Source organism: Abrus precatorius, unplaced genomic scaffold (genome assembly GCF_003935025.1).
Source record: "Abrus precatorius isolate BTA unplaced genomic scaffold, Abrus_2018 Scaffold7, whole genome shotgun sequence".
Classification (NCBI taxonomy): domain Eukaryota; kingdom Viridiplantae; phylum Streptophyta; class Magnoliopsida; order Fabales; family Fabaceae; genus Abrus; species Abrus precatorius.
Window position 1 is genome coordinate 22291355 of NW_020874417.1, and position 12402 is coordinate 22303756.

Sequence of the window (12402 nt, forward strand, 5' to 3'; positions counted from 1 at the left end):
AAATATGGATAGAAGTTGGATGGTAGTTGATCGTTTAAGTGAAGAATACGAAGACGGAGTCAAAGAGTTTATCAGATTTGCGATTAAGAATGCAATTGATGTCAACCTTATTCCCTGTCCTTGTTGGTGTTGTTTGAATATGTTACAAGTAAATGCGGAAGAATTGGAAGAACATCTAATGTGCAATGGGATAGATGAAAAATATGCTTGTTGGACAAAGCATGGTGAGATACAAGGTGGAAGTACATAAACTAACATGGAATCAAGTGTCAATTACTCAGAGACATTTAGAACAAATGAGAGTGATCATGTTGAACAAATTCCAAATGTTGTTAAAGAAGATCTTAGAGATTGTCCAAAGATGTTTGAGAGGCTGAAAAATGATGCAAAAACACCATTGTATAATGGATGTACAAAGTTCACAAGATTGAGTTTTGTTTTAAAGCTTTATAACTTAAAAGCCTTGAATGGATGGACTGATAAGAGCTTCACAGAGCTGCTAAGTTTATTACATGAGATGCTGCCCAAGGATAATGTGCTACCGAAGATAACATATAAGGCTAAACAAGTACTTGCTTCCATTGGATTGACCCAGTAAGGCTCCTAAAAAAAGAAAAAGGTGCATTTCATATTAAATTTGAATTGATTATATATTTTTTTTATGATTTTACTTTATCCCTGGTAATTATTTAATGTTAACCTTTACCTTTTTTCTTACATAGATGGCTTCTTTAGATAACATAGACGGGAGTCTCCCTCATCACTCCGCTGAGGCAAATAAGAAAAAGGGTAGAGGGATTACCAAACTTAAGTCCATTAGCAAATCAAGAAAGTTAGGACAAAAGTTACAGGTAAATTGTCACCATCAATGAATTTTACAATGATATTCAATGATCTTTTATGCTAATATTAGTAACACTAAAATGTCTTTATGATTTATATTTGCATATAGGTTGGCTGGAATGGAAAAGGTCAACCAATAGACCCTAACAGATCAAAATTTGCACATTTCATTAGCTTTATTACTAGGAGTACAGTGCCAATCAGTTATTCTAATTGGACAAATGTCCCTACTAATGTTAAAGAACACATTTGGGAGCAAGTTGAGGTACACAATCATAATTGTTTCAGTTATTTTATATTGGTTTACCCAAGAGGGTTTATCTGATATGTTTTTTGTTTCCAATGTAGCAAACTTTTGAGGTGGATCCTACTCACAAAGATTTTGTTCTTTCTTTAGCTAGACGGGACCTTCGTGCATTTCAGACACGTTTGAGGAAACATATCCATGACAAAGATGAAAATTGTGTCCCCCATCCTCCGGAGAAGTATCAGAGATTCATCACAGTCACTGATCACTGGATGGACTTTGTCAACCAAAGCTGCACAGAAACATTCAAGGTACTATGTCACACATTATTACTTCAAATTACTGTCACCATCACAAATGGGTATTGATTTGGAACATTTCTAAATACCTAGTTTCAGAAAGAAAGTGAGGCTAATGCACAAAGGGCGAAAGGAATGTCGTACAGATACAGGTGGTCAGCTAAGGGATATCGTCAGTTAGAGCAAGAGTTGGTATGTATATTTGTGTCTTATGTAACAATGTGATGCTAATGTGTTGTCTTATGTTAAACCTATTAACAAGGGCATTTAATCTCAAATTGTGTAGATTGCTACATCTGCGTCTAATTTGACCTCAGTACCTCGACATGTCCTTTGGAAAGCTACTAGGGTAAATAAACAAGGTAGTATTGATGACGAAGGAGTTAAAAAAATGGTCAATGAATTTGTAAGTAGTTAATACTAATGTGTTAGTATTTTCAAATACGTTAAGTTTTATTTTGAATTCTCCTTTAATGACCTAATGGTTTTTTGTTATGTTTATTGTAGGAAACCCTTTCACAGGTCACTCCAGACGCTGAGACTGAATCAATAGCCCGAGATGACATACTCTCTCAAGCACTTGGTGTAAGAGAGCATCCAGGTCGCGTGAGGGCTGTAGGTCTTGGGGTGACCCAAATTTGGGCCAGCTACATGTCTATATCCTTCATCTACCGAGTGGCAAAACATGAGGCATTGGGTAGCGCATTTGACCAATGTAGTGACACAGTTGACAGGGGGTCAGGGACTACCCCCATTCATGTTAGGTCAAATGCCATTCAACCCCACTCATTCCCCACCACCATGTATGCCAACCCCTTTCAATATTGCTTTTCAAATGCAACCGATGGCAGATATTGGTCCCCAAATGCCTGTAGATGCACCTTCTACCAGCCATAGAGGCAGTTGCACACCAATTGAATCTGTTGAGATTCCAAAGGTATTTAAACTACTGTAAATCATCATTTACCTTTTAATGTTTAATGCTTTTGATTTAATTTTTGCGTAATATAACAAACTTTCATTTGTAGGGTGATCATGACTGTATGCTATACTTGAAGAAACCTTTTCGCGTGGTTGCAAGAGGTAGAGTATATCATACAGTGGCTGGGGACTCCTTACACAATATGGCTCTTCCTCCAGAGCATGGTAAGGTTTCTATAGAGGTGGTGCAACGACATGAGGAGGACTTTGCACTGCCTGTCCCAAATGAACAAGCAAACTTGTATTCCCTGAGAGATGCCATTGGTACTTATGTTGCTTAGCCATTGTCCCTAATCACTTTAAGACCCAAGGTATGTAAACGTGTTTCTTTATAGTTCCTATTGCTAGATGTTACAATTAAAAGGGTTTGTTCTTTTCAGGTTGCCCCTTCATCAGGTAAAAGGTTAGGGAAAGAGACAGGCTACTCAAAAGAGTCCATTGCTGGTCCATCCAATAAAGGTAGCACTGGTTGTGTGTCATCAGAGATTCTGAAGTTGGCAGAAGCCCAAGGTGCTGCATGCTTGGATATGATGAAGCTATTTGTGAGAAGTGATCAAGCCATTGATACATCTATAATTCAACTGACAAGTGAGCACTGGGGTAAAGAGTTTTGTGACATTGTGGGGAAGGAAAACATCATAGAGGTCATACGTCGACATTGGTTAAGTGCCTCTAGCATTAACCTTTACATACAGTACATTAATTTTCAAATTATATAATTCATAGTCAATTTATAACTTTTATAACCTTTATTTAATAATGTTCAATTCTACTTTTGCAAAACAAGATATTTGTGTGAAGCTTATTTGCATGGGACAATGGCAAATAGATTCTCATTTATATCTCCGTATGAAATGGATGAAGTGCTCAATCCGAACCCACATCAACATATAGCTGAAATGTTGAAAGCCTCATATGGGTGAAGATCACTTGATTTTTGCACCTTATAATGTTGGGTAATTCAATCTCATTAAGACTCTGCTTTATGTTTTATAATTTAGCATATAACTTTTAAACTTAGTAATCTTAAAATGATATTTATACTCGTGGTAGGCCACATTGGGTCTTGGTTGCCATCAATACTGCTGACAAGACTATCTATTATATGGACCCTTTACGCAAGCAGCTGAAGTTCAGAACACACATGTAGAACCTATTTAATAAGTAAGCATTCATTTATGTCAACCAACTATGATTAATGTTAAGTGGTTCAAATGTATCTAATTTCTTTGGTTCATGACTCTTAGTGCTTTTGTTAGGTATCGGGCAGAGAGGGGAGTGCAGCCCTCTAGTACAAAGATGAGTCACACAAAATGGGTCACTGTACAGGTAAGACTATATCATATCTCATGTTTTTAATTTTTAGCTAAATCATAATTGCACTATATATCATTCTTAGTTAATGCTGTTTTATTTGATTTTTATCTTCCACACAGTGTCCCAAGCAAACAAATAATGATGACTGTGGATATTATGTGTGTCTATTCATTGGGGATGCTTTGCACCATAGACAAATTGTAATCCCAGTAAATGTAATAATCTTACACATTCCAATTCGTTTGCCATATGCTTATTATTTCACTTAATTAATTAAGCTTTGTTTTCCCTGTCCTTGTATTTCAGTACTTTCCAGAGGTGCAGATGCCAACTTTTCTTTACAACAAAATTTGTCAATTGCAAAAAAGAGTGGTGTTCATATCTATACCATTGATATTTAAAGGAGACATTAATCACAATAGATTATTAGTGTTCTTTTACAATATTTAGACAATTTTCTTTCAAGGCTAGGCAAAATGTGTAAATATAAGACTCTGATTGATTGTAATTTGTACATCTGTGTTAGTTGTAATTGAATAATACAATGTGCAATTACTCTAAAATTCTGATATATCAGGCTCTGTTTGAATTTTAAATTCTGTTTGAATTGGTTCTGAATACTGTATAATTTACCAAGTATGCTAAAAAAAGGTTTTATGCCAGTTTTATTAAAATATTTAAAAATGAGAGCAGTTCAAAAAGAACCGCTTTGCAAACTCCACTTTTGAGAGCGGTTCATACAATAACTGCTCTCATAAGAACCCTTAAGAGAGCGGTTAAATATAAACCGCTCTTAGAAGTTCACTTTGGAGAGTGGTTAAACTTGAATCGCTCTTAGAAGTTTGAGATAAGAGAGCGGTTAAATCTTAACCACTCTCCAAAGTACTATATTTTGTAGAGCGGTTAGCGCTTAACTGCTCTTTTTAGTGAACTTCTGAGAGCGGTTAATCGCGTAACTGCTCTCCAAAATATACATTTGAGAGCGGTTAAATATCCGCTCTCCAAAAATGAAGTCATTGGATATCACGTGATTTTAAAGCACCACTAACCGCTCTCTTAATTCAAGCAGAACCGCTTTTAGATCTCATTTTTGGCGTAGTGTAAAGAACTTGAATCCCTTCTCCAGCCATCACCGACTTTGTTTTTCCCCAGAACTGCCTCCCTTAGGTTTCTATGCCAAGTTTCCTTTTATATAAGTCATCCATGGGTTCATCTTCTCGCAGAAGTTTAAATTCTGACGCATGTTCAAAGTACACGCCCATGTACACGACCATGTACTTTGGCCGTGTACATCTCTGGTATCTAACAATTGCCCTTTATAACTTTCTTGAAAAGTACACACCTATGTACATGGCCATGTACTTTGACCGTGTACATCTCTGGTTTTGATGATGCACTTCAATTGACGCGACCAGTTAGATACAAGCTCATATACACAGGCGTGTACCTGCCCGTGTATATCTCTGTTTTGATTATGTGCTTGATTTATGCAACTAGTGAGATACACGTTCATGTACACGGCCATGTACTTGCCCGTGTATATCTCTGGTTCTTTTCTTACTTCAATTCCCAACATCCTTTAAGCTCTCACTTCTTGATCCTTTTCCTGAAATATGAATAAAATAGATTTAATAATAAATTCTCTCAATGAATAGCTTAAAAATCTCAATTATCATTCATGAATTACAATTTAGGACCAAGTATAGAAAGCATTTATCAGTACAGTGAGAGCATCCTTGCTACAGTGAGAGAGTGTCAAATAGCCTGATTATGAACGCTCATTTCTCGATACAGCGACATACATCTCGCTACAACGAGAAATCTGGCAACTCACACACCTAAAACTCTACTAATTTCAAACATCATGCATTAACAATTCACACAAAATACAAAATTAATAAATAACAAAAATAGGGTGTTACATTGGTAATTACATACATTGAACAAGTTTTATATCTATTCAACAATCACTCCAACATTACAATTAAGAGCTAATTAGCATACAACACATTGAAATCTATTCCTAGGGTTCCAACACATTGTGTGATTTTCATTCAAACAAGGTTCCAAGATAATTTTCCAACTCACCCAAAATTCTCAAATCATGAATCATTCCTCGTAAGGTAGAATAAAGCATTACAAACAAAATGAAATCACCCCACTAATATATAGAAATGAACAAGTATATTAAAATACCAAAATATTCAAAGTTTGAAGATTACATCAAATCCCACTAGAGGTTTAGCCATCCATGGCTAACATTATAATAAGGAAAAGAAAGGAGAAAAGGTTAGAAATTGGTTATCCAATAATCTTCACTGCTTTCGCAAGCCTCCTTCATAGTTTTGTACTTCCAAAATTAGTACAAATTCAACTTCTATTGACAAGAGTTCCTCTCTAATTAGTTAATCAAATTTCCATTCAATCAATATGTGAATAGTAGAATCAATTACTCAATCCAATTCAATACACAAAGTTCAAATTTAAAATCAATTCAACACTTCCATTTCAGATTCACAATCCCTAACTACAAAGAGTTTAAGCAACCATTACAAATTGAGAAAAGAAAGAAAGAAAAGAAAAAGATGAAAGAAGAAGTATCTTCAAGTCAATATTCAATCCGATTCCTCAAGATTTGAAGCTTGGTGTTCGTCCCCAATCTCTCTCTCAGACTCTCTCAACACCAGAAAACAAATAAGATGTGAAAATGAACAAAAGATCCCAAGATATATGAGCTAATTCATATTTATAGAATTCCCGCCTTTCTGGCGTGATTACTATTCTTCATAAAAGTAGTCACGCAAAGACCTTTCTGATGTTCTTCATAACTGGAATGATCACTTTTCTTCATAAAAGTAGCCACGCTGAGGTTGAGATATGCGCGTGTTCACTTTCGTTGGCAAAAGGAGACACGCGCAACTTTGCAGTGATGGAAGGTTCTCTGGAACAATCACTTTTATGAACAAAAGTGAAAACGCGCAGCTTGCTTTCCTAGAGGCTTCTCTGGAATGATCACTTTTGCCAGGAAAAGTGATTATGTGCACTTTGCTATGCTGGAGCTCATCTCTGAAACGATCACTTTTTCCAGGAAATGTGATCACGCGCGCTTTGCTATGATTGAAGCTTTTCTGGAACGCTCACTTTCATCAGCGAAAGTGATCACGCACGAATTTCCCTGCACTTTCAAGCTCTGGAACGATCACTTTCGCTAGCGATAGTGATCACGCCCAGCTCTTGCTTCATTAAATCTTGTTCCTTGATTCCATTTTTGCTACTTTCCTTCTATCCTTCCTTTGATCTTCCAACCTCATCAACTTAACTCAGAATTTCCTACAAAAATATGATTGAATCATTAATTTCTACACAGAAAATTCATAAATTCTAAAACAGCTATATGTTTAGTATAACGACCCTTCTAGTACTAAATCTCTGATACCATTTTTATATTATAGCAACTCAGAAAACACCAAAATCTAATAGCATTTTTTTTCAAGCAAATACAAGTGTAAGAACATAAGTATATATTCTTTTTCTTTTTTTTTTTAATGAGGGAGTTAACATACATATTGTATTTCAATATTCGTCATTTCATAGATAGAATATTATTCCAACATCTCATCATTAGTAAGATTAATCACAATTTCATAATCTAAAAATGCCTCCATATATTATAAATATCAGTTGATCTATCAGGAAAAACAGTCATAATACTATAACACAACTTAAAATAATAACATTATCCGAATACATATTCTAGCATAACCAGACTCCCTAAGAGCAGTTCCCCTAATAATATAAACATATAAAATCATCACATCAATCGTAAGGAGAATAATCCTCTATAGGATCAAACTCCTCAAAACAAGTAAGGGAAGAAGGACTAAAAGTAGAAGCAAGATCTCCATCGTTCTCCTTGATCCATTCAGCAGTGCGAGGGGGTGAATAAGTAGCAAATATCCTCCTTAGAAGGTAGGTTTCATGCCTTCACCTTGTTCCTGTCCATCTATATATATACACAAAAGAAATAGCATGACATAAGACAAATCAAAGGGGTGAGTTCTCCACACATAAACAATCATCCAATCAGCCATACCCCAAGGAAGGTGGCATCACAATCACAAATAATTTCAACAATCAGCATGCATCATTAAGTACTTAGTAAGATATCAGAGGAAAAATGACAGTTATACTCAGCACAAAATTCAGACTCAATCAACAATACCTAGTAGTAATGCATATGATGCATGAATGCAAGTTCAATCTCACCCATATAGTGTCTCATGTTTCAACAGTATGCAAATGATGCATGGAGATCCCATCACCAAAATCATCAAGTCATCAACCACCAAAATCAACAACCACCAGATTCAACAAGGCGATCGGAGGATGCCATTCCCTACCAAAGCACAGATAGAAATATAGATATATCATAATCAATGATCAATCGGATGCATACACCCATTAGTAGTTAATTAGACGCATACGCCCATCAATTTCGGGAATGAACCTCAATGACCATTGAATGTGTGGTTCTTGTTAGGTTTGGCAAAGGTTTGCATGGTCACGACCCAGCTACAGTGAGCTAAACTGCGCCACTTAGGTCGATTATTCCCTTTTTACCACCCCCTGTAGGTCTGACATGGGACCTGAACCTCCAACACCATCAGCTGTGCACTGCCAATGCCTTATCACTTGTAAAAGTATGATGCATGTCGTAAAGCTTATCATTTTCTTTCACAAGTTTTCTCGTTTTAACATAGCCATCTCAAGGCTAAATGCACAGATAGAAAAATAGCCATATAGGGCTCCCATCATGGCAAACTCCATGTGGTTAATATCAATAGCCAGTTTCCGGCTTTCATCATAATCAAATTTCACTAGTTCATCAACATTTTACAAATTCAGTCGTCCATCTCAAACATGGACTCAAACACATTATCATTTTTCATTATCACAAGTACAACTGTCCATCTCATTCATGGACTCACACATTATCATTTCTCATTATCATAGATATAGATGTCCAACTCATTCATGGACTCAAAACATATTCTTATTTCTCATTATATCATAATTTCATTGAGTCAAGTGCAGCACCTCGATGAACAATATTCAAATCAAACTACTTGTAATCTCATCAAGAACTTCACTCTCAACCAATCAAACCTTTCAAATTAAATCACTTGAAATCTCATCATAAGTTTCACTCTTAGTAAACTAACTCTCAAATCAACCACTTGAAATCTCATTATCAGTTTCATTCTTAGTAAACTCAACCTCTGAAAATAACTACTTGAGATCTCATTATCAATTTCAATCTTAGTAAATTAAACTCTTGAAAGTAGCCACTTGGAATCCCATTAGCAATTTCAATCTTAGTAAACTAAACCTTTCAAAACAACCACATCAAAATCCCACTAATGAACTCACTCTCAATAAACTAAACCTTTACTTTCTTATCCCTTTTATATCTTAAGATCTCACTCACTTTTATTAGATCATAAACCTACTCCAACTCTTATATCCTTTAAATGTCTAATCCCTTTAACTTAATTTATTCCTATTACTTAAACATCATGTGATCTTGCTGTCCCACAATCTTTAGTATTTTAACTTTCTCATCAATCTCTAAACCATTCCAAACCATCATATTATCCTTAAGTGAATTAATTCCCAAACTCACATGATTTTACCTCTCGATTTTTCACTCTCCACCAAGGATAGTCGTTCAGACTTAGACTCTATCAAAATCTTTTCATACTCTCATGGTCTTCATACATAAGCATATCCATCAAATCAACATAAACACTTTGTTCACCATTCATTTCTCAAACAGCCCTCAAGGCACAAACTTCATCAAATTCACACTGAATCATCATCACAAAATAGCTGCACTTTATCAAATATTTATCAATTAATTTATGTTTCAAATGAATGATGCATGTGACTCACTTTCCACTAGCCTTTCATGGCACATTTACACTATGAATAACAACACATCCACCCATTTACTCAACCATCATCTCAAAATTTCAGCAAACAACACCAAGAGATTTAAGCATAGTTCCACACGGTTTCCAAGTCATGAAAACAAAAAATGAACAGTTCAAAGGATCACATCCATTCACATATTCCAAACACATCACATGCATGTTAAATTCAGATTTTCCAGCACAACATCAATGGTAAAAACTGAAACACACATCAAGGTTCACATAATGTCAATTAGTCAAACTTGCAGGAAAGTTCTATTCAATCAAGATCAGATACAGCCCTACACGGATTCAACCATCTCAAAGATAGAAGGTACTATTTTTCACTTTCATTTAGTTTTCTTACAAAATCAAGGCATTCAAAGCAAAGTTCAGATTTCTAGTGCCTTTCCAAGATCAAAACCAAGAAAATCAAATAAGGCTTAACCATTTCACTTTGTACAATTATCTTTTCAAATTCATGCAAGCCCTCATTTTCTTCTTTTTCCAAAGTTTCAAGACACCAAAGCATGAAAACACAAATTCTTTTAATGAAATTGAAACTACCCAAAATTTTCCACTAAAAATCTGTGACATGCAAGGTGAAAAATTAACATGCAAACACTTCACTTTTTCATCCAAGGGCAGAATTTTGTTTAGAAGTGGGAATCAAGTTTAGAGCAAAGAAACTGAGACAACCAAGCAAGATCTATGGTTTTTCTCATACCAAACACTTTCCTTTGAATCACACAAATTTTTCAAGAAGTTCAAAGTACAAAAAAACCATGAAAAGAGTAACCTTTTGAGTAATTTTAAAATTGCACATGGATTTCCATCAAAGATTTGTGACATGCAAAGAATAAAACAACATGCAAAACTTTGGCTTCATCATCAAAAGGGACAACTTCAATTTAAAATTGAAATCAAGTTTAAAAGAGAAGGATCTGAGACATGCAAAGAGATAAATCAACATACTTTGCATCCACAAACCAAGAACACAAGAAAACTTCAATAGATAAGATTTTAGATTTAATCAAAGGCATGGTTAAGAGCAAGCACATAGACAGACAAGGTGAGAACTCCCCCTTGCCTTGGATGAAGACGTGAAAATGAAGAGGATGAGCTTGAACAAAATTGATCTCCAAGGCTTGGTTGCTGGACCAAACAAGAAGTTCACTAAAATGCTTGAATCTTCCTCCAAATTTGAGTTGTTCCTCACATATTCTTGAAGAGAAGGATGGAGGAATGTTTTGGTTGAAAGGAAACAAAGAGAGGATGAGAGAAAGGTTTGATTTTAGGCTTAGGTGTCTCTCAGTTTCCTTGAGAGAAGTTGAGAGAATGAGAGACTTAGAGAGGATGAGAAGTGAGGGGCAAAGTAAGAGAGAAATGAGAGAGAGAGGTCTCGGTTTGGTGGCAACCAAATGGGTAAATGAAGTTGACAAATCAATTTATATGGAGGGTGAAAGTGTTAATTGTCTAATGCCACTAAACACTCATGGTTTTGGCTTATTAGATAAGTCTTCCTAATTCAAAATAGCACACAGCTCAAATAAAATAAAACTAAAGTGAAATTGGTAAAAAATTGTACAAGAAAGGGTGTCACAATTTTCAAATTGGAATAGTGAATTTTAGGGAAACTTGCAAGCAAAGTCTACACACTTTTAACAAGAAAAATGCATGGAAAGATTTGCCAATTGTATGCACAAGATTTTAGGTGATACAAATCTCAAAACTTGCACAAAATTCCAAAGAGAAGATTTTGGGCAGCAGTGCATGAATTTTGATTGGCCGGAAAAGAATGTGACATGACTAGGTTGACATGTGGATGGGACATTTGACATGGTGCAAATTTCAAGAAAGACAATTAATTCAGGTAATTATGGTGTCGGCATGTTGGAAGACAAGCCATGAATGTCCCAAAATGATTATGTCTACGAATTAGGAGACAAGAATCTCTTGCATGTAATTCTAGTGGCCGGTATTAGATTTCGGAAGACTCGGGTAATTATGATGTTTGTAATTTAGGGGACAAGAATATTTTGCATAAAAATCTAGTGGCCGATTCTAGATTTAGAAATATTTAAAGTAATGATTACAGGACTAAGTAATGATTACAAAATCTTTTGAAATAAATATAAAATCTTTTGAAATGATTATAGAATATTTTGTAATGATTACAAAATCTTTTTGCAGTGATTACAAAATCTTTTGAAATAAATATAGAATATTTCGTAATGATTACAAAATCTATGTAATGATTACAAAATCTTTTTGTAGTGATTATAAAATCTTTTGAAATAAATATAAAATCTTTTTGAAATGATTATAGAATATTTTGTAATGATTACAAAATCTATAAAATGATTACAAAATCTCACATTTTTTGAGACATATAATTATGATTTTTCAATAATTTAAATAAGACAAAATATGGCTTTTTGAACAAGATTCTCAGGGGTATTTTTAGGCAGTACAGCTAAAAATAATCAGGACAATTCTTGAATGATATCGAAGTCAAGTGTATTGCATGCAGTTACTCTAAAATACAGAACCTAGAGGTCAAGTTAATATTCTCTTCGAAGAATAAAAATAGAAATTTCAGCATCTAGCTAATTATTCTGATACTAGCAAATCATAAATAGTAGCCAAACTAGATCTAAGAATCACTAACTTAGTTGACGAATTTTGGGGCGTTACATTTAGAGAAAAGTTTAATCATTCTATTTTTTTTATGAGTTTTTCT